The sequence below is a fragment of the Olea europaea genome, chromosome 1 (assembly GCF_002742605.1).
Source record: "Olea europaea var. sylvestris chromosome 1, O_europaea_v1, whole genome shotgun sequence".
In the NCBI taxonomy this organism is placed as follows: Eukaryota; Viridiplantae; Streptophyta; class Magnoliopsida; order Lamiales; family Oleaceae; genus Olea; species Olea europaea.
The window spans coordinates 30,369,973-30,388,940 of record NC_036237.1 but is presented as its reverse complement, the minus strand read 5'-3'; the positions used below and the strand labels follow the sequence as shown (position 1 = coordinate 30,388,940).

General features: G+C 32.9%; 1 pseudogene; it reads left to right on the top strand.

The window, feature by feature from the left end:
- Nucleotides 1-7,386: 7,386 nt before the first annotated feature.
- On the top strand, nt 7,387-14,096 carry LOC111407251 (annotated as a pseudogene).
- The last annotated feature ends 4,872 nt before the right edge of the window (nt 14,097-18,968 follow it).

Below are 18,968 nucleotides of genomic sequence, written 5' to 3'. Positions count from 1 at the left end.
AAATAATTATTTCACCACTCGTTCCTTATGAGCATCTGGTGCACTGAAATTAGGAAAAGAAAATCCTGACAAGTGAAAAAAAACTTGTTGATCATAATTTTGTGGTCAACGGATTATAAACTGCTTATAAAAAACATTAGCCAAACACGAAATTAGTTTTCTTTATTTAACACTATTCAATTATCCTTATCAAACTACCAACAATTTATATGATGCTTTATACAATCTTATCATGATATCTAGTGCATATTATCCAATGTTTCAACTTGTTTTTTTTGATATAATTTAACGTATATTGAAACATCTCTTCCAAATTTACGAACATCTTTGATGGCATCACCCCCATTAATGTTCCATTTTCACATATTCTGGTATTGCTTGTAATGCTAGACAATAACCATAAAACCCCTCTTTTTTGAAGTTTCAATACCTATATTCAAATTGTCCTTTTATGTGTATAGAGAAATGATGATTTTGTTCCTATTATAGGCAATGGATTGAATATTCATGAATATCTTTCATTACGGTACAACAAATTAATAATTTTTTGTAAAGGGGATTGAGTGATAGAACTTTTGTTAATGGACCCGTATATTTTCTTTCATAAATAGGTGGATTAGGTTGCATATATTTTATACATACATTTTTTATTTTTTATTTTTAATTTGCCACCTTTGCAGGTAATATGCTCTCTACCAATTATTCTTCATAAAACCAATTATTAGTCTCAATCTGTGTTTTGCTTGCAATATTGTATAATACACTAAATACCATGAAATTATTCTTTAATAATTTTCAGACTGATTTAAATATATTCAATTTGTTGAATTATCTTTGTACAAACAACATATAAAATCATTTTTGGTTATAAGTCCAGTCTAATTTACATGAAATTTTTAATTCAGACACCAATGTTTGATAAAGTATGTATCTGTACATTTTACTTTCTTGCAATATCAACAATAAAATACGAGACATATTTATCGTGTGGAAAAAAAAATAAAGATTAATGTGAAAAATAATCGGTTCCAATGATCTTGAATTACTTCACAAAACTACTTCTTCTTCTTCTTCTTTTTTTCACTTTATGATATTTTGAGCTGGGGCGATGGATTATATATCATCCCAATACCAAAATAAGTAAAAGAAAGAAAGAAAGAAAGTTGATTGGTCTACATCATATCTGAAATATAACAATCTTGATTAAATTTGTTTAATCGTTGCTTTTCACCGAAGCATATGATTTGCAAATTTGCTTACATTATGTACAAGTAAAGGGAAAACTTTCCATGCGTTCAATTTTTATTCATTTCTAAAGTTAATGAATAAGAAAATTTAGTAAGATTCCACTCTACTTTGAGAATAGGGCTAAACATTATTTCCTTGAATGGAGTGAGAAAAATCAGAGGGATAAAATTTCTATCGACTTTTAACATATCATACTTTTAAGTGATGTGTACAAGGGCCTATCTCTTGTGGTAAAAGATTGTACATGACAGGTCAAAGTTTAGGATAATGGAATCCTGATAAATGCCTTTGCAAAAAGTAATGATAAAAAGCCCATAATGTTCCCTAATTACCTATCATTCCTTTAAAATGTTGCTCGAAGAGCGATTCTTCGTCTTTCCAATATAATTCCGATCTTTGCATCTTAGTTTACAATTTTTGGACTACATTTTAATTTTAATGCGTTTTTCTTTCTTTTCTTTTCAATCACATATTCTACAATAAAATAATATTTACACGTAAATGAGAAACGATTTTTCTTTTTTAACCATATATCCTCCAAAAAGCCACTATTCGAAAATATATTTTCCCAACAACCTCATTAAAATGAGGTCCAAACAAGGGCTCACTATGTATTTGAATTCTCTATATCTACTTTTTAATTAGGAGGATGAAGTATATGAAATTTATGCTTCAACTTTTTTGTACTATGTAACTTGAATTGCCCAAAATATTCATCCATTTTTGCAAGAGTGCAATGTACATTCTCAATTCAAAGTTGGTAATTAGTGTAAATGTGTTAAAAAATGGTCACATTTGAAACCAAGGTCACAAAGGCAAAGGATGAAAATTCCTCAATAAAAATAAATAATGTTATTCATAGTCAGTGATTTCAATAATTATTTTATGTGATATTTTTGTTTTTTGAAATATTAATTTTTTGGAATTCCATTGCCTCAAATAACAGCTTGTCACATAAGAATTACTACTACAGACTCTGAGTATGAATATCATTACTCAATAAAAGTGGTTAAATGCTCTTGTTGTCAGTTTTCCTTTGCTCATAAAAATTTTAGTGGAAATTTCACCTACCCAGAATTTTAAAATGCACAATTCAAAATTCAGATTTGAAAGTTTTTTTTCAAAACTCAGATAACAATTTAAACTTTTTAAAATTATATTAATAATACTTTAAAATTAAAATATTTTGTGACAAACTAATTTGATGTTTTGTGATCATAAAATAACTTGTGATCGACAACTTGTGACCAAGTTTTTAATTTATGATCAATGAATAAATTGTGAGCTCTAAGTTTTTTTTATATGTGATTGTGAAATAACTTGTGACTTATAAAATTTTTGATTTGTGCTCAAGAAATAATTTGTGACCAATTCATTCGGTAAGTTTGTGATCAACTAATATAGAATTGTGACTTTAATATATTTAAATAATAAAATATATATTTTTAATTAATTAATTATTTCATAAATAAAATTTAATAATATCTTATTTTTAAAATTTTAAAATTTTTTTCTTAATTTTCAAATGGGTTATAATTAACACGAAATTTTTCCAAAATTTAAATGGGCCTCCACAATAGAAAATCAGACCAATTGTCTAACCCAACCTTAAAAGCCCGGTACATTCGCTGTGCATTTGGGCATAGGTTTTATGTGCATATTACACTTCTCTTATCAGTATATTTTTTTTTTGTTCTCTCTCCAACGCACATTTGTATATGCCTTAGGGATGGCAATTGGGCTCGTCGGTTCCGGCCGTCCGTGGCTCGTCTTGGAAAAAGTTCGAGCCCGCCCGGCTTAAGGCTCGGGCCAAGCCCCATTTTTAGGTGTCGGCAAAGCTCAAGCCAGCCCGTGTGCCTCGTCGGCTCGGAGCATATATTTAAAAAAAAAATTTAAAAATAAAAGGCAGCGTGCTGCTGCCAGAAAGAGGGTAAATAAGCTGTCATTTAAGGCATCAGCCTGCTGCCTTTTTATTTAATAAAAAAAATTTCAAAACCAAACAAAATCCGAGCCAGCCTAAGCCAAAAGCTCGGGTCGAGCCTGTTAAGATTTGAGATCCATCTTAAAAAGGTCAACCTTATTAAGAGGAGTAGCCCAAGATCTTTTTAAGTTGGTCAATATTTGGATATTTAACCGATGTGAGATTTTTATCCCTTAACACGCCTCCGCAAGATGGTGACTCATTTGAGCAGACCAATCTTACAATCCGTTGTTCATTAATTAAGACTTCTAATCGGATCGAATCGCTCGTTGGAGTTTAATGGGCTCTGATACCATGTTAAGACATGTGATCCATCTTAATAAGGTCAACCTTATTAAGAGGAGTGATCCAATATCTATTTAAGTTGGTTAATATTTTGGTATTTAACCGATGTGAAATTTATTCCTTTAACATGCCCTCGTAAGATGGTGGCTCTTTTTTAGCAAACCAATCTTGAAATTTGTGTGCTCATTTTTAAGATTTAATCGGATCGAATAGCTTGTTGGAGTTTACTGGGTTTTGATACTATGTTAAGATTTGGGGTCCATTTTAAAAAGGTCGACCTTATTAAGAGGGGTAGCCCAAAATCTTTTTAAATTAGTCAATATTTTGATATTTAACCGATGTGAGATTTTTATCGCTTACAAAGCCCAATTTTTTTTGTCGAGCTTTTGCTCGTCTCGACTCGGGCCCGGAAAAAAGCTCTGATATTTTAACCGAGCCGAGCCCGAGCCTAGAATTTCGGCTAGCGAGCCAATTCGGCTCGACTCGTGACATCCCTAATATGCCTTGTTGAAACACCAGTGATTAACTATCTTTATCTTGCTTGTTTTGTTGATAAAGCAGATTTAATTAGGAAGACAACCAAAAATAAAAATAAAAAATCTTGAACCATGAGGTGAGAAAAAGTAATATTTGTTCTATTTTTTTCTTATTATTTGATTTTTGCTTTACAGTTATATTGAATTTCGAGCATTGTGTTGTATTATGATTATTCTGTTCGTCCAAATTAACTTGATTTTACGCAAATGAAGATGATGAGGTCGGTGTACGTTCTTTTTCGGTGTGGGATATGATTCCAAAATAAGATTGAAGTATAAATATATAAAATGTCAGCGATGACTAGGGTTGGATATAGTCCCATTCGGTTCGGTTCTAATCCAAACCTAAATTTTTGGATATTTAGGCCCGACCCACATTATTTTAAAAAATATATATATAATTAACATTCTTCAATAAAATAATATTATACATAAATTTAAAATTTTTCATTATTTTTTAATCGCACATTTCCCATGAATACACTATTAAAAAATACATTTTTATGAAAATAATGTGGCTCAAACAAGGACTTAGTAAGTAGATCCATCGGGTCCAAATTTAATAATGGAATCGCTTAGGATTATGTTCAATTCGGTTCCATTTGATTTATGGATTCCATACAATCATTAAAGTTTTTAATATTTACAATAACGTTACATTAATTCAACTAAAGATATGTTCAATTTTAACTCTTACAAAATAACGTAGTTCAGTTTTATGTATCTTTTGCGCCTCTCTTTGTTGAGTTCTTCATGGACTTTATTGTTAAAATTACTGGAAGAGGAAGATACCGAGTTCACAATAATGAAGATAAGCATAGCCGAGCTTCTAATTTGATTTTTCCAAACTATGGAAATGACACTACAATAGAATAATATATTTGGATAAAATTTATGTCAATTTGATTAAGTTGGGATAGGGCTGAAAAATAGAAATAGGAAAGTCATATTTTAAGTTTAGGCTAAATTAATTAGTTAGCAAATTTATTTAGAAATAAATAAAATACTTTTGCTTATTTAAGATATAAATAAATTTAAAAAATTAAGAAGATTTGATTTTTATTCGGTTCTAGGTCCAAAATTGCGAATTGAACCAAACCGGTAGGTTCTCTATTTAGTTAACCATTCAGTATTTAGCCTAAAAAGAACTGCTAGATACAGTTCGGGCCGGATATGGTTCGATTCGGTTTAGGTGTTTTCTCCAGCCCCAGCGGTGACCAGTATTTTCGTACAATTTGTGTAGTATTGTGCTTTTTGGATTTTGTAAGTTGGTAACTTATCAGGTGTTACAATGAGGGAGTTGCCTTTGTAAGGATTTTTTAAATCTGTAGATGGGCTTGTATGTGTGAATAATTGTGTGTTAAATTATAGGCTATCAAATTCGGTTGAGCCCAATTAAAGTGATCTAATAAGGCTTCGATTTTGGGTTTTAATGTATCCAATTAAAGTATGGGTTTACATATGTGTAGAGACCGAGCCCAAGTCCTAATTCTATGATCGGCCGAATTAGGTCAAAGAGCGTTCCTATATAAATAGGTTATGGTCCCCAGATCACACGCACGTATTATTCATTCTCTACTGCATCCCATCACAGAGAGAGAAAGGAGACTGCGTGTGGATTTGAAAGACTATACCGCGAAATTCATATTGCATTAATCATATCTAATTCAGGTACGCTTCCACTTTAATTCTTGTATTTCTTGATTATTTAACATGAAAGATCCGGAGATTTAAAAAGCATAAAGTTATCCAACAAGTAGTATCAGAGCCTATTCGTGTTGAATCATTGAGAATCGGATAATTTAATTTGGTTCTTGCAATATTTTATAAAGTTTTTAGATTTGATGATTTAGGATTTATATTTTGTTGAATTTGAAAACTATTCGCTATATTTTTCATTATGAATATGTCATAATTCGGATTGAAATAATTGAGAAGAATTCAGGTTACGGTTATGATTTTGGATTTAAAATTTTGGATTCAAATTTCGTTTTTCAGATTAAAAAAAAATTAAATTAATTTTTTTCTGGTAGCGCTGGCTGCCGACTGCAGCAGAGCGCCGGGCGCTGGATGTGGCGCCGACGTGAGCCGCCAAGGAGAAAGGAGAAGAGAAGAAATTTTCTTCTAGGGTTTTTTCAGTTTACTGATTTTGGGAGGGGGCTTCCTTTGTAAATTAGATGATTTGAGGTCCTTAGTTGCAATTAGGGTTAGGGTTATAAAATTAAGGTTTCAGTCCCTTACCTTTAAATTATATTAAGTTTTGGGCGTTTAAGTTTCGGATTTAATAATTCAGTCCGTAAAATTTTAAAATTAATTATTTGGGCCATTAAAGTTCTGAATTTATAATTAAAGCCCTCAAACTTTAATTACTAGTTCAAATTGGCCCCCTATGTTCATAATTAATTCAAATTGACCCCTAAAGTTTCAAATTTTAAAATTTGATCCCTAAAGTTTTGAATTGGTCAATTTTGGCCCCTAAAGTTTTAAGATTTGTTCTAATTGATCCTCTAAAGTATTGAATTAATTAATTATGGTCCACAAAGTTTCAAGTTTATTAATTTCAACCCCTAAAGTTTTGAATTATTAATCCTAAGGCCCCTAAAATTTAAAACTAATCAAAATATGCAAAACTGGTGATTCTTTTTCTCAAATTTTAGTACTAAAGACTCTTTTAAGAGATATAATATTCGAAAGTTGGTTAATTGAAGCAATATGTCGTCAAAGCAACATCTCTTGTGAAAATTAACTAACTTAGAATGTTAAAAAGTGTTTGTGCATGTGTTATTCATGGGAATATTGGTCGGCCCAAAGGAAGGTCAATATTTAGCCGAATACACATGCACCTGTGGTGATAAACGTGTGACGATTATTTAGTTTAATGTGTGATCAATAAATCGGTCCAAAAAAAGGTTTATTGATTGACACGTTATTTTATCGTCAATGTTTGATCACTACGCCAAGAGTACCGCTTACAAGTCAATATCTCTGTCCAAAGACTAGATATTGATGTTGTGTTTGGTATCTTGTGATGGGCCCTACCACTATTTAAGATTATTATTATTTGCATATTAAAAATATTCATGTGAGCTATTCATAATAAACGTTCTCTAATTCAGTTTCAGGTTCTGCTGCTAATATCTCTGCTAGCATCAATTCAATTCCAATGCTAAATGGCACAAACTTAGGGCATGGCAAGAGAACGTGATGATTGTTCTTGGAGTCATGGACCTGAACCTTGCTTTACGGGTCGATCAATCTGCTACACTTACTGATAAGAGTACCTCTGATGACAAGAGGGAGATGGAAAAGTGGGAGCGATCGAATATCATAAGCTTAATGGTTATGAAGCGTGCTATTCCAGAAGCATTTCGGGGCACTATATCCGATAAGGTGATTACAGCTAAGGGTTTCCTTGAGGACCTTGAGAAGAGGTTTGCCAAGAATGAAAAGGCTGAAACAAGTACACTTTTGGCAAATCTTGTCTCAATGAGGTATAAAGGGAAAGGAAACATTCGGGAGTACATTATGGAAATGTCTCACATTGCTTCAAAACTAAAGGCACTCAAGTTGGATTTATCTAAAGACTTGTTGGTGCACTTGGTTCTGATATCCCTTCCGGCACATTTCAGTCAATTCAAGGTGAGCTAAAACTGTCAAAAGGACTCATGGTCCCTTAATGAGCTCATCTCACACTGTGTCCAGGAAGAGAAAAGACTAAAGTATGAGAAGACAGAAAGTGCTCATTTGGCCACCACCTCTAAGGACAAAAGGAACAAGAAAAGAAAAATTAATAAGGAAGCTGCGGGTACGGCACCACAAAAGAAACAGCATAAGGAACCAACTGAAGGTGATTGTTTCTTCTGTGGAGCTGCAGGTCATAAGAAGAAGAATTGCACCAATTACCACGCATGGCGTGTAAAGAAAGGTATTTTTCTTCATTTGGTTTGTTTCGGGGTTAATTTAACTTCGATACCTAGCATATATGGTGGATAGATTCTGGTGCAACAACTCACATCAGTATGTCTATGCAGGGTTGCTTGAGTTGTCGAAAACCAAGTGATGGTGAAAGATACATCTATGTTGGCGACGGCAAAAGAATGTAAGTAGAAGCAATAGGAAAATTTAGATTATCGTTAAAGACTGGATTTTATTTGGATCTTGTTGAGACATTTATTGTACCGTCTTTTAGACGGAATTTGATTTCTATTTCTATTTTGGACAAATTTGGTTATACTTGTTCATGTGGAAATGAAAAATTTAGTTTGTTTCATGATTTAAAATTGGTTGGTTCCGGTTCTTTATCAGGTTACGATAATCTTTATTTAATTGATACAATTGCTTCTTATAATGAAACCTTGCATGTAAGTACTCGAAGTATAAAGCGAAAATTAAATGGCGAGAATTCTGCCTCGTTGTGGCACAAGAGATTAGGTCACATCTCCAAAAGGAGAATTGAGAGACTTGTGTCTGACGGGATTCTCGACCCTCTTGACTTTACAGATTATGATTTGTGTGTCAACTGTATAAAGGGAAAACAAATCAATAAAAGGAGATTTCAAGCTAATAGAACTTTGGACGTCTTAGAACTTATACATACGGATATTTGTGGACCATTCCCTACGGGTTCTTGGAATGGTCACCAATATTTTATAACGTTCATAGACGATTTTTCAAGATATGGCTACATATATCTCATTCATGAAAAATCACAGTCACTGGATGTGTTCAAAAGCTATAAAGCTGAAGTTGAGAACCAACTTGACAAAAGGATTAAAAGCGTCAGATTTGACCATGGGAGTGAATACTGTGGTAGATATGACGGTTTAGGTGAACAGCCTCTAGGACCGTTTGCTAAATTCCTAGAGGAATGCGGTATCGTCCCACAGTACACTATGCCGGGTTCGCCCACTATGAATGATGTTGTCGAGAGACGAAACAGAACGCTTAAGGACATGGTGAGGAGTATGATTAGTCATTCTACCTTACCAAAATCTCTATGGGGTGAAGCATTAAAGACTGCAGCTTATATACTCAACATAGTTCCAACTAAGGCCACTGATAAAACCCCATATGAGCTTTGGATTGGCCAGAAGCCTAGTTTGAAACATATACATATTTGGGGTGTCCAGTTGAGGCAAGGCCCTATAAACCAAATGAAAAGAAACTGGACGCAAGGACCATCAGTTGCAATTTCTTTGAATATTCTGAAAGGTCCAGGGCTTACAAGTTTTATGATCCCACAACTAAGACAATTTTCGAGACAGGAAATGTTAGGTTCTTTGAGGATGTTGAGTTTGCGGGGGGAGAAAGGATTACAAGCTTTGTCTTTGAGGAGGAATATGTTGAAATTTCTCCAATTGCCATTGACAATGATCAGGTTTTTATCCCTGATATTGTTCAAGAAACAACTTTGAATCAAGACAATGTCATACCTCCCTCTCAAGATCAACAAATTGTTCCAGAAGAACAAACTCTACAGCCTCAAGAACCAATGCCATTAAAAAGATCCTCTAGAGAGAGGAGAAGTGCAGTTTCGAATGATTATATCGTATTTCTCCAAGAACATGAAGTTGACATTGTAATGGTAGAAGATGATCCGATTAACTTCCGTCAAACTATGGAAAGTTCTAACTCTCAAAAGTGGCTCGATGTTATGAACGAAGAGATAAAGTCCATGAAGGACAATGAAGTATGGGACCTCGTTCTATTGCCTGAAGGTGCGAAACCCATTGGTTGCAAATGGATATTTAAGACCAAGAGGGATTTGAAAGGTGAAAGGTGATGTAGAGAGGTATAAGGCTCGTCTTGTCGCAAAAGGCTTTACACAGAAAGAAGGCATCGATTTTAAAGAGACTTTCTCTTCGATTTTTTCGAAAGACTCTTTCAGGACTATAATGGCATTGGTAGCGCATTTCGATCTTGAGCTACATCATATGGATGTTAAGACAGCGTTTCTCAATGGTGACATTAATGAAATAATTTATATGGTACAACCAGAAAACTTTGTATCGGACGATACAAAGCAAATGGTTTGTAAATTAAAGAAATCCATCTATGGACTCAAACAGACGTCTCGTCAATGGTATTACAAGTTTCATTAGGTAATCATCTCATTTGGTTTTGAGATGAATTTGGTCGATAATTGTATATACCACAAGTTCGGTAGGAGCAAGTATATTTTTCTGATTTTATATGTCAATGACATATTGCTTGCTAGCAACGATATAGGCTTATTGCACGAAACCAAGAGATTTCTAGCAAAAAATTTTGAGATGAAAGATCTTGGTAATACCTCTTTTGTATTAGGAATTCAGATACACCGAGATCGTTCTCGGGGTATTCTTGGATTATCACAAAAGTGCTATATCGAAAAGGTACTTAAAAGATATGATATGCAAGATTGTAAACCATGTGACACCCCTGTGGCTAAAGGAGACAAGTTCAGCTTAAGTCAGTGCTCTAAAAATGACTTGGAAATTAAAGAAATGCAGAAGATTCCTTATTCCTCAGCTATAGGGAGTTTGATGTATGCTCAGGTTTGTACGCGTCCGGATATAGCGTACATTGTTGGGATGTTAGGGAGATATTTAAATAACCTGGGAATGGATCATTGGAAAGCAACCTAATGGGTCATGCGGTATTTAAAGAGAACAAAAGACTACATGCTCACATACAGGAGATCGGATCAGTTGGAGATCATCGGTTATTCTGATTTCGATTTCGCAGGATGCCAAGATAGTAGGAGATCCACTTCAGGCTATATTTACTTGTTTGCTGGAGGTGCTATTTTATGGAAGAGTGTCAAGCAGACACTCATAGCTACTTCCACCATGACAGCGGAGTTTATAGCGTGTTATGAGACATCAAATAATGGAATATGGCTGCGTAATTTTGTCACTGGACTGCGCATTGTGGACAATATAGAAAGATCACTTAAGATATTTTGTGACAATAAATCAGCAGTATTGTATTCTAATAACAACAGGAGCTCGACGAAATCAAAACATATAGAGATCAAGTTTCTGACTGTTAAAGAAAGAGTTCAGAGTGGAAAGGTGTCAATAGAGCATATTGGGACAAACTCCATGGTTGCGAATCCGCTTACTAAGGGATTGATACCCAAGGTCTTTCATGAGCACACTGCTCATATGGGTGTAATGTCTCTTGAGGATATCTAGTTTCAGTAGGAGTTCGTATTTTTGTTTTTCATATTGGACACATGCACTGTTGTTTTGAATACGGTTTAAAGTTAAAAGTTATTTTCAGTTATAAAGTTATTTGGTTAATTATCTCTGAACTTGTTTAAAATGATCTCACTAAAGTATTAAGGTGGACCCGTTGGAAATAGGCATGTTACAGATCACATTACATGTAATTTTCATGCTACACATCCATACTTGATCCATGTTATTCGATTATATTGATATACGTGACCATTGATGGGTTTAGCTACGTGAAAGTAGCGAAAGCCGCTTTGATCATATGTTGATATGATTGATGGACAGGATTGTTTGGGGATACATTCGGTAATGATAGCAAAATTCTGAGTACTCATAAGGTTATGTTTAATGCACAATTATAAGGTGACACATATAGCCCAAGTGGGAGATTGTAAGGATTTTTTAAATCTGTAGATGGGCTTGTATGTGTAAATAATTGTGTGTTAAATTATAGGCTATCGAATTCGGTTGAGCCCAATTAAAGTGATTTAATAAGGCTTCGATTTTGGGCTTTAATGTATCCAATTAAAGTATGAGTTTACATATGTGTAGAGTCCGGGCCCAAATCCTAATTCTATGATGGGCCGAATTAGGTCAAAGGGCGTCCCTATATAAATAGGTTATGGTCCCCAGATCACACGCACGTATTATTCATTTTCTACTGCATCCCATCACAGAGAGGGAAAGGAGACTGCGTGTAGATTTGGAAGATTATACCGCGAAATTCATATTGCATTAACCATGTTTGATTCAGGTACGCTTCCGCATTAATTCTTGTATTTCTTGATGATTTAACACAAAAGATCCGGTAATTTAAAGTAATAAATTATCTAACAGCCTTCGGCCTATTTCCCCATAAATTGTGTGTAGTGTTATGCGTGTTTGTTATTAATTTTGTGCAACTTCACAAACTTGGCTCTTATGGTGGAAGATCTGTCCTTTCTGTTTTTACCCTCATTTCTAGTTAATGTTAAGAATTATTTTATATTTGTGTGGAGTGCAATTTTACTTGTGGGAAAAAGCTAAAAATCAGTCTGGATTCTGGAATGTTGATAGTTACTATTTGAAAATTTCGGTTTGCTGATATGGTTTGGTAAATATTGATCTGCAGTAAGCTTCAGAGCGAGGCCTTGAGAGAAGCTATTACCCAGATTGTTACGGATGCCAAGGAGAAGAAGCGGAACTTTACAGAGACAATTGAGCTCCAGATTGGGCTGAAAAACTATGACCCTCAGAAGGATAAGCGTTTCAGTGGTTCTATGAAGTTGCCTCACATCCCTCGGCCGAAGATGAAGATTTGCATGCTTGGTCATGCTCAGCATATTGAAGAGGTATTCTTGCAATCCAAGTTACTTATCTAAGGAAGATTAGAATATCACAAAATGTTGGCAAATAAAGGGACTGTAATATTTACTATTCTTCTTTGACTTGTGTTTATAAATTGAGCTAAATCTTTGAGCAGTTTTATCATACACCACTCAATCACAGTGGCTTTTCATTGTGAAAAATTGCAATGTGACAAATTAATGTAAATGGAATGTATTGCTTAAAAACTATCTACAAACATAGTCATGGTTTGGGAGAATTCCCTCTATCTATTATGATATTATGGCAATAGTACAGTGTTATTCTTAAGGATTCCGGAAGTCATTTGTGTCCTATCCTCTCACATGACTTGGCTTATGGTAGGTTTTTGGTTCTTCCATATTGCAGACATCCTTTACTATGCTAGATCCTAGACTAGTACCACTAAAGAATTTACATGGAGCTGCTCTCTTTGTGGTCTACACAGAAAAGTAGATAGAACTCAATCAGGAATCAACCCTTATTTGTGATCTAGGCAGTGGTCCGGTAAAATTCTGGTAAGATTCATGAGTCATACATGTTCAGTCCATTTTTCCCTGGTTGCCTTTGGTCATTATGACATATTAAAAGCATAATTGGATTCTTTTGCTTGTTAGATTTTAGGTAGAGTTTCCACCACATGCATGTGCAGCAGCTGGGCTGTTTCTAATGTTGCTATGTTCTTACGCTAATTTATCTCGTGCAACTTATTTTCTACCCTTTTTTCAGGCAGAAAAAATGGGTCTGGAATAGATGGATGTGGAGGGCCTGAAGAAGTTGAACAAAAACAAGAAATTGGTGAAGAAGCTTGCGAAGAAATATCATGCTTTCTTAGCCTCAGAAGCTGTTATCCAGCAGATTCCCCGTCTTTTGGGACCTGGTCTTAATAAGGCAGGCAAGTGCGTTTTGACCTGTGTTGCCATTTGAGTAATTGACAGTCTGTTATAATAACACGTATTGGTGTTTCTGTGTGAGAGATCCAAGTAATCTGCACAACTGTATAAATCTGACCAATGCCCTGAATTGCATTATGAGCCTTTTAAATTTTGTATTGAAAGATATTAATCCTATTGCCATGCAGAATTGATTTAGATACTCAATATTCATGTATTTCTCATCATAGGTCATCGATCTAAATGTTGTTTCAGTTGCCGTTTATTTTGTAATTGTCAGTGCTCATCATGAGAAATTCCTTTCACATCTTAATGCAGGGAAGTTCCCTACCCTTGTGAGTCACCAGGAATCTCTTGAATCCAAGGTCAATGAGACCAAGGCCACAGTGAAATTCCAATTGAAGAAGGTACTTTGCATGGGAGTTGCTGTGGGAAATTTAGATATGGAGGACAAGCAGATCTTCCAGAATGTGCAAATGAGTGTGAACTTTTTAGTTTCACTGTTGAAGAAGAATTGGCAGAATGTGAGTCAACTGACCATTGCATTTTTCTATAGCCAACAAAAATTTCTCCTTTAAGATTTTGATGAGAATAGCATCCATGTTAATTTCTGGGCTTGTGTGGACTCTATATGCTTTAATAGGATACATTATGTCTGGTAGGCATTTGCGCACACGGTTAAAGTTAGACATTACCAAGTGTTTTTTAAAGTAAAAGTTGAACTTGCTGATGAACTTTTCGGTCATTTTGATTTAATTCACCAGTTTTCTATCAAATGGATTGTTTCTTGCACAGCAAAGTGGTCGAAACTTTCAATAGTTCTATGGAGCTGAGAACTCCATTTCTTGCTTGTGCACCTTGCTGTCACGTGATGACTGCATCTCTTATGAAATAATTTTTGGGACCTGTGTGCTTGGTGATCTTCAATACTTCATTCTTGGAAGTTGTAATGCAACTCATTTTCTGTCACTACATTTGTTAAGACTGTCCTTGAAACTAATCTCTTGGAATGTCAGTAGTGAAAGGCCCTCTACTAGTTGTAATTTGGGAATTTTGTGGTAGGTCTTGGTTTGTATTTATTGCGCGTGGCTTGTCATTTTGAAAAATTGAGCTTCTGAGTTTTGTCCTAAGCATGTTTCTCTAAGCCTTGTGTACATGATTTGTTACTATTTTCTTAGATTCATGTAAAGAAGTTGCTTATACAGTTATACTGAAGAGTAACTTTTACCTTGCTGTCAAAATAAGTAAATTATTTTAACTTTGACTGTTAAAAATATTTTAAAGTTTACTTATTTATTTCTAATATTATAACTTTTGCTATAGTTGACCACTTCGCACGCCATTAATGAGTGAAAAACTAAACCATAAGCATTTCGAAATGGTATTAAGAATGCAATATTTTGACTTCATTTGATATCCCGTAACGAGTGCATCAAAATAGATTGTAAATGGATTAAAAAAAAATAGGGACAAAATTTTGTGGGGGTCATTTGACCCCACATGACCCCATATGGATCCGTCCCTATGAACAGGGCTTGTCCATACACACGTCGGCCCCCATTGGCCAGTTGCCCATGTCGGCATAGCAAAACGCAAATATATTATACAGATTAGTTGCATGGAGGACTGTTCTTAGTCAAGTCATATGACCTGGTAATCATTGGCAGGAAATGATATTCACATAAAGGAGGTCCATTGAACCACGACTCTTCACAAAAAACATAGGGTCATTATCCCTCCAATTTGTTAAGCGACACACGACTCTTGAGTGAGTTATATCAGCTGTTTGTGCTAACAAAGGGTCAATTTAACCTTTTCGATTTTTTTTAGCTTTTAATTTGTATCTTCATCCGTGCTCTTTAAAGAGAATTGAACTTAAAGAATTGGACTTTTTATTAAACTCCAACAATAATATTTATCCTTTATTTTACACGCACGTTTCTTCGTACAACTTATAACATATAATCTAATTATTAAAATAATGCTGTCTTCCAATGAAATATAAAATTAAGTGAGTCATTTAGTTATATTTCTCTATTAATGTCACATTTATGTTACTTAAATTAATGTTTTAACATTAGTGATGTTATATATCATTTTTCTAATTATTATTTATCAATCCTTTTGATCCATGGTTTATAAACACCCGAAGTAAGTCGACACGAAGATTTGCATAAAAAGTTGCAAAATAATTGTATGAAAACATTTAAAAAGTATGTACAACATAGAGGTTGAGTCCGACACTAATTATTGAGAGCTTGAAAAAGAAGATTGGTTCTTTATTATAATAAAGATAATGGAGTTAATAAAGAGCCTATTGAAAATTCTCTTAATGGTTGATAGTAATATTCCTAATGAAAATTTTGTAAAAAGAAATAATGTTATATCAATAAAAATCTTGTAAAAATAAATAATGTTATATACAAAGATATTATTCTAGCCATATTTAAATTAGTATATCGTGTAAATCCTCTCACAATAATCATAATGATGACAATTTATAATGTAGTAGTTTCCTCGTTTTGGGGGGTTGGATCGTAAAAAGCTAACTAAATTAATTTCAAGACGAAAATAAGTAACTTGGAGTGATTTTTAAGTTAAATAGGCATTTTCACAACAATGTAAAATTAGTAAAAAGCTAACTTTTAAAGAAGAGATTGAAATAATTCACGAGATCAACAAGTTTATATTTTCTTCATATTTCTTTCTTGCTTGCTTACTCTGCATTATTTGGCATTAGATCATAAAAGATCTCTCTTCGTCGCTCCAATAGAATAAGCATACATTTATCAAATATAAGTTATATACCCCGTTTCGACCCAAATGTTTATTAATTATACATATCAAATTAAAAATCGTTAATAATGGCTGTTTTCAGAATTAACACAGTTAGAAAATTACAAACTCGAAGTGTCACGTAAAAAAAATCAGGGACTAGAATATAATAAAACAAAATTACTGAGAACAAAAAAAAAATAATAATAATAATAAAATAGTAAGTCAATTTCCAATCCTATTTAAATTAAAGCGTGCAGCACGAGGGGTAGATGCCATTTCCAACTGCAGTTAAAAACAACATGACAAGGAATATAATTCACGACTTACGATGTTTTCAGTGCAATTTTTTACAAATAAATACAAAATTATTATCAGATATGTAACCATTTGTTTTCGAGTAGATAAATGTTAAAGTATTTTTATTTTTATTTTTTAAAATTAATGCCCTTTTCTAAATGCCAAATTACATGTAAGAAAAATATTTATAAATTGTGAACGTAGGAAAAAAAATTGAAATAGGAGTGAGTTGTTATTTTGGGAACTTTGAGAATTTTTTCCTTAGGAATCCTAAAAATCAGCAAAGAATAGTCTATGTAATTTGACACTCGAATGGTGTTCTGCATTCGACTTACATGTAAAGGAGGTTTATGTAATTTGTTCTTAATTTTATAATTTTCACGATTCAATTATTAATCGATACAATTAGTATAGTAGGTTCAATCTATTTAGCTTATAGTGGGATCTTATTGTATTTGGATCATTATACGAAGTTTTGGACTCTATTTTAAAATGTCAACATTGTGAACAGTAATTCAAGTACTTGTATTTTGATTATTATTTTCTCCAAACAAGTGGTGTGAGATTTAAACTTTAATACGCTATTCAAAATAGTGACTCTTTTGAGAACATAATTTTGAAATTCTACTCATTTGAATTCAAACGAATAAAATTTTGTTTGAATTTTTAAAGCTGACACTTTGGCCTCGTTTGAGCCCCATTATTTTCTCGTTAAAATGAAAATATGATCGTTATTCATCAAATCAAGTCACCATATTTAACTTTTTATCTGTTGTGTGGGACCCATAACGATTATATTTTTCATTCTAATTTTCACAATAATGCGGCTCAAACAAGGCTTTATTATTAAAGATTCATTTTAAAATGTTGATTTTAATAAGAAAAGTAGTATGAATCCTAGTATACTAATTATTATTTTAAATTCAAAAAAAAATATTTTAAATTTTGCTTTCAACATATATAAAAACAAACATATATGATTCCTAACAATGGAAACTCCCTCGTGCTCGAGTAGTAAATTATTTGTCCAAAAAAATGACGAATAAAATAAAATAAAAACAAAAACAAAAACAAAAACATTGAAAGCTACTCCTAGTAATAGATGTTGTATTTACTTAAAAAAAAAAAATGAAGTTTTATGTTGGACGTAGCATAAATAATGAAAAACAAGATCGATATTTCCTTTCATCGATCACCGTCCACGTGGATCCTCGCTAGAACCCTTTTAACTTTGGCTCACGACAAATGGGTATAATTGTAAAGAGGCACCATCACAAAAATGAGATTCTATGATTTTGAATATTGGAGAATCTTTCTACGTGGTTTTGACTATTGAAAAAGTATCTTCCCTTTTGGATTCTTTTATTTAGGCATAATTATAATCTATTTTATTATTTCTTGCTTTCAAAAATAAATTATAATATTTAAAATATAATTATACCATCAAACTAGAGCTTTGTCGACTTTGCTAGACATGATATGATACTAGACAAATCTCAAAAAGACTATATTTCTAAATTTTGTAATAATATAGCTATATTTCCAATTTTGGTTTTTGAAACACGTCAAAAATTTGAAATGTTACAATTTCTGATTTAGGGCATCTTCAATCCTTATACTATTTCACCATTTTGCTTCAAAATTTTGGTGAAATCCTTCCCCAACCCAACACTATAATTTGCATCAAAATTGTACGAGTGAATAATATTGCACCATTTTGCACAAAAATAATTAATGTCGTTTTTGCTCCTCCTTTCCATGTTGAGCCAAATTGTTATTAAAGCTATTTGTATCATTTTATTGTTATACACAAATTTTATTTCTTAGTTAATTATTAAATAATACTAATAATTGTACTACATTTTTAAATTTATTAAAGAATTCAATATTTTTGTTAACGAAACATATATATTTATTTAGTAATTTATGTAGTAGTAAATTAAATAAATAAATAATTTTCTAGATAACTTAATCATTAAGAATGAAAAAATGAAGAAAATAATTAAATATTGTTCATTTGATGTAATGAGGTGGATATGATTTTCAATTTGGTGCAATGTTGCAAGATTGACCTCGAATTTTGGTATAGTTTTGGAGATGATCTTATGCTCCCTAGTTTCTACTTATTTAATTAAAAAAATTTCATATTTGATCCCTAACTTTTTAAAAATAGCTGAAATTACCCCAATCTTTAAGATGGCATCAACTGGGAAATTGTTCAACTTTCCATCATAGAATGGAGATTCATTTCTTAATCGTATTTAGTTATCCATAATTGCTAAAAGCACTTGAGAAAAAATGTAATTACCCTTTAGAAAAGGGGAGCGCGGGGGGGGGGGGGGGGGGGGGGGAAAAAAAAAAAAAAAAAAAAAGAAAAAAAAAAACC